Below are 5,439 nucleotides of genomic sequence, written 5' to 3' on the forward strand. Positions count from 1 at the left end.
GAGGCTCTAGCATAAAAGGTAGTCAAAGGAAATACCCAGAAGGAAATCCCAGGACATTACCTACAGGGTAACCAGTCCAAACTTGAACATCAGGAAGCATCAAAAGCAGGAGGAGGTCAAAGAGGAAAAATTATGAAACGGATAATCACTTGACATACTAACAGTCAGCTTACACTCTGGTGGAGAGTTTGAGGATCAATTAGTGACAGTAACATAGAGAACTAAGCAAAGAGACTCAGCATCCTGCAGCCGCCGCCTCCAGGGACAATGGTGGCCCACCTGCTGCTGTGTGCCTGGCCCAAGGTCCCTGCCGTCGGCCAGGGAGCCTCCCCATTCCCCCGCCAGCAGCCCCTGAGCACCTGCTCTGGCCTGGACGGTACCTGCAGTGCAGCACTGTGCCCACCATGCACTACCAGGACAGCCTGCCCAGGCTGCCTGTTCCCAAACTTGAAGACACCATTAGAAGGTACCTCAGTGCACAGAAGGCTCTCTTGGATGATGGGCAGTTCAGGAAAACAGAAGGATTTTACAAGAATTTTGAAAATGGGATTGGAAAAGAATTGCACAATCAGCCGGTTGCTCAGGACAAGCAGAATAAGCATACGAGCTACATTTCAGAGTCAAGGAAGGAAAGAGAATGAGGAAGAAAAGGTCATTAATAAACATTAGGGCAATGCAAATCAAACCACAATGATGGTTACCCACCAGACTGGCTCCAATCAAAAAGGCAAACAATAACAAACATTGCAAGGATGTGGAAAAACTGGAAGTAAGGTACTAGAGGATGTGTACATATCAAACCAGGGGCAATAATGTGGTTTTTGTAAAAATATTTTTATTGAATATACTGCTGGCGGTAATGGTGCAGGCACTTTGGAAAAGACTGTAGCAGTTCCTCAAAAGGTCAAACATATACTTAACATCTGACCTAGCCTTCCACTCCTAGTTATATCCCCAAGAGAATTCATAATAACCAAAAAAGTGGAAACAACCCAGATGTCCATCAACTGATGACAAATGTTCTAGCTACACTAATAAAAGAGAAACATGCAAATTGGTGTCACTCCACTATGCCCACCAGCCAATCAGGATGGGTATGCAAATTAACCCAACAAAGATGGCTTTAATTTGAAGACTGAAGACTGAAGACAACTGAAGACTGAAGAGGCTTGGCTTCTCTGCTGTAGCTGGAGCGAAGGCCTGGGTCCCAGCAGCCAGGGGAAGGAAGGCCTATTGCACGAATCTCTTTGTGCAACGGGCCTCTAGTATTTATATAATGGAACATTATCCCAGGTTTGATTCCAGCCAAGGGCACATGCCTGGGTTGAGGGTTTGATCCCCAGCAGGGGATGTACAGGAGGCAGCCGATCAATGATTCTCTCTCATCATTGATGTTTCTATCTCTCTATCCCTCTCCCTTCCTCTCTAAAATCAATAAAAATATTTTTTAAAAAATCACATTATTGCCCCTGGTTTGATATGTACTTAACTGCTCGAGACCTCATTGTCCTGAACTTTAATCCATTTATGGCATTCAACCCTGACCCACAGACTGAGTATAATGAACAGCTCACCCGGGCGACCAACATGACGGTTTCTGCCATCCAGTTTCTGAAGAACTCCCGGCTGGCCTTTTGGAACCAGAGGCGTTCCACTTGAACCCTGCCAAGAGTGACACTGACACCTTCAAAAAACTCATACACGTTGTGTCTTCCTCTCTGTCTTGGTATAGTGCCTACTTGGTCAATGCATATCCACTGGATATGTCCCAGTATTTTCGGCTTTTCAATTCAACTCGTTTACCCAGACCCAGTTGAGATGAACTCTTCACTGATGACAAGGCCAGACACCTCCTGGTCCTTGAAAAGGACATTTCTATGTCTTTGATGTCCTGGATCAAAATGGGAACATTGTGAGCACCTCTGAAATCCAGGCTCATCTGAAGTACATTCTCTCAGACAATAGCCCTGCCCCCCGAGTTTCCACTGGCATATCTGCCCAGTGAGACCCGAGATGTCTGGGCAGAAGCTGGTGAGTGGTGGCAGCGAGGAGACCCTGAGGAAAGTGGACTCTGCCGTGTTCTGTCTCTGCCTAGATGACTGCCCCATTAAGCACCTTGTCCACTTGTCCCATACCATGCTGCACGGTGACGGCACAAACCGCTGGTTTGATAAATCCGTTAACCTCATTATAGCCAAGGATGGCACAGCCGCTGTCCACTTTGAGCATGCTTGGGGCGATGGGGTTGCAGGTTTTTCAATGAAGTGTTTAAAGATAGCACTAAGGCCGAAACCGGTTTGGCTCAGTGGGTAGAGCGTCGACCTGAAAGGTCCCAGGTTCGATCCCGGTCAAGGGCATGTACCTTGGTTGCGGGCACATCCCCAGTGGGAGGTGTGCAGGAGGCGGCTGATCGATGTTTCTCTCTCATCGATGTTTCTAACTCTCTATCTCTCTCCCTTCCTCTCTGTAAAAAATCAATAAAATATATTAAAATAAATAAATAAATAAATAAAATAAAATAAAGACAGCACTAAGGCCCCTGCCATGACTCCACAGAGCCAGCTGGCCAGCACTGACTCTTCTGCTGCTGTGCAGAAACAACTTCAAGCTGAACGATGCCTTAAAGACTGGCATCATTGCTGCTAAGGACAAGTTTGATGCCACCATGAAAACTGACTGCATCCAGGTTCAGAGAGGAGGCAAAGAATTCTTGAAGAAGCAGAAGCTGAGCCCTGACTTGGTGGCCCAGCTGGCCTTCCAGATGGCCTTTCGGCGGCAATATGGGCAGACGGTGGCCACCTGAGTCCTGCAGCACTGCAGCGTTCAAGCGCGGCCGCACCGAGACCATCCGTCCTGCCTCCATCTTCACAAAGAAGTGCTCGGAGGCCTTTGTCAGGAAGCCCTCCAAGCACAGCGAGGGAGAGCTTAGGCAGATGATGGCCGAGTGCTCCAGATGCCACGGCCAGCTGACCAAAGAAGCGGCAATGGACCAGGGTTTTGACCGACACTTATTTGCTCTGCGGTACCTGGCAGCAGCCGAAGGGATTGTCCTGCCTGAGCTGTATCTGGACCCTGCATCTGGGCAGATAAACCACAACATCCAGTCCACTAGCACACTGACCAGCCCAGCCGTGAACATTGGTGCCTTTGCCCTGTGGTCCCTGATGGCTTTGGTGTTGGGGATGCTGTTCATGACAACTGGATAGGCTGCAACGTCTCCCCCTACACAGGCCGCAATGCCCGGGAGTTTCTCCAATGAGTACAGAAGGCCTTAGAAGACATGTTTGAGGCCATGGAAGGCAAATCCATCAAAACTTAGCTTCTGGGCAGGTTAAAAGCCTCTGTTTCATAGTAGATGCTTCATCTACATGAAAATTGAGGCCTCTGTAGCCAATAGGTGCTATTCTGTGACTATTGGAACAAATCATGCGGTGCCTCAGCGGCCAATGCGGTGAAGCCTGAGCTTTAAAATCATGGTTTTAAAACTAAACTTGTAATTTCCAAGTGGAATTAGATCACAATGAAAGATAATGTGAGATTTCAATTTTAAGGGCATTAGATTAGGAGGGTAGGACTTGGAAAAATAACTCAGGTTTATTTATTGTTGAAGCAGAAATAAAATTTAATTGTTGCAAAAGAGAAAGAAAGAAAGAAAGAAAGAAAGAAAGAAAGAAAGAAAGAAAGAAAGAAAGCTAAGCAAATGAAAAGTGAGGTAAGTATTAACTCCAAGAAAACTAAAAGTTAAGGATAAAAGGATATAATCATATACTGCATAATCACAATAATGTAAATAATAAGTGTTGACCAAAAAATGATAAAAATATTGAGAGTTGAGGGAGAGTAGGATAAAAGAACTAAGTCCTCATCTTCCATAGTAGGAAGTAAATAAAAATCAAGAAAAAAAATTATAAGCATGTTGCTTAGAAATATGGAGGCAAATACCAACTAAAAGAGTTCAATGCAGTTGCTGCCAGTGAGTGGGAGTGGGGCAGGGGGTTAATGCTTTTCATTATAAGCTTTGTAAAACTTTTTTTTTTTTTAAATCCTCATCTGAGGACATTTTTCCATTGATTTTTAGAGAGAGTGGAAGAGAGAGGGAAAGACAGAGAGAAACATCAATGTGAGAAAAACACATCAATTGGGTGCCTCCTGCACGCGCCCCAACCAGGGCCTGGGCTGGGGAGGAGTCTGCAACTGAGGTACATGCCCTTGACCAGAATCAAACCCGGGACCCTTCAGTCAGCAGGCCACTGCTCTATCCACTGAGCCAAACTGGCTAGGGCCTATTTGATTTTTTAAAAACTAAGTGCATGGATTACTTTAATAAAAATAAAGATAATATCTGAAATGTAGATGCTTTGTCATTAACAGACCACTTATAATACACATCACAATTTATGGCCACTCCCCAGTGCTTCAGGACCCAGGGCGGCAAACCACAGCTCAGAGTCAGTTCATTTTCTTCAGATGCTCGGTTCCAGCTGAGGCCACAGAGACAGGGGAAGTTCGGGGGTACAGCAATAGCAAATTACAGCGATGGTTCTGAAAGTTCCTGACATCCAGGAAGACATTCAACAGGTTTCTGGACAAGGTAATTCTATGCTGTGCTTATCTTTTCCAAAGGGAAACTTTCCCTCCTGAGTTTTCTTTTTCAATATGTAGCAGCAACATCCACTCAACTGCCCAAGGATTAGTCAGAATTTTTCCAGGTGCAAGTACCAGAAACCAAACTCCAACTGGTTTAAGCAGAAAAGCAATTCATGGAATCCATGAAGTCCAGCGGAAACCCTGGGAGAAGCCCAGGTTCCAATCCTACCTTCAACGTTCACCATTGTGTAACTTGGATGAGATACTTCAGTTACCTATAACATGAGGGTTATAATAGTACTAGAGGCCCAGGGCACAAAATTCGAGCACTGGAAGGGGGTGGTCCCCTCAGCCTGGCCTGCGTCCTCTCGCAGTCCAGGACCTAAGCCAGCAGTCGGACATCCCCCTCGCCGTCCAGGACCCCTCGCTCCTTACTGCCCACCTGCTCACTGCTCCTTACCACTCAGCTCGCTGCTCCTTAGCATTGCCGCGGAGGTGCAAGAGGCTTCCGCTACCACCACTGCGCTTGCCAGCCGTGAGACCTGCTTCTGGCTGAGCGGCGCTCCCCCTGTGGGAGCACACTGACCGCCAGGGGCTGCTCCTGCATTGAGTGTCTGCCCCCTGTGGTTAGTGCGCATCATAGTGACTGGTCGTTCCGCTGGTTGGTCCGCTGTTCAGTCAATTTGCATATTAGGGTTTTATTATTAGGATTGTTGTGACTATGAATGAGTTCACATTTTAAAGTATTTTAAATAGTGCCTGGTGCACAGCCAACACTTAATAGATAATACCTATTATTCTAAGCTATTATCCAGGAATCACACAATCTGGAGGACTAATAAAATATTCATC

At 46.3% G+C, this 5,439-nt stretch overlaps 1 pseudogene; it reads left to right on the forward strand.

Annotated features, from left to right (window-relative positions):
• The first annotated feature begins 267 nt into the window (after positions 1-267).
• Positions 268-3,336, forward strand: LOC102420877 (annotated as a pseudogene).
• Positions 3,337-5,439: the final 2,103 nt, after the last annotated feature.

This window comes from Myotis lucifugus, unplaced genomic scaffold (genome assembly GCF_000147115.1).
Source record: "Myotis lucifugus unplaced genomic scaffold, Myoluc2.0 scaffold_109, whole genome shotgun sequence".
NCBI lineage: Eukaryota > Metazoa > Chordata > Mammalia > Chiroptera > Vespertilionidae > Myotis > Myotis lucifugus.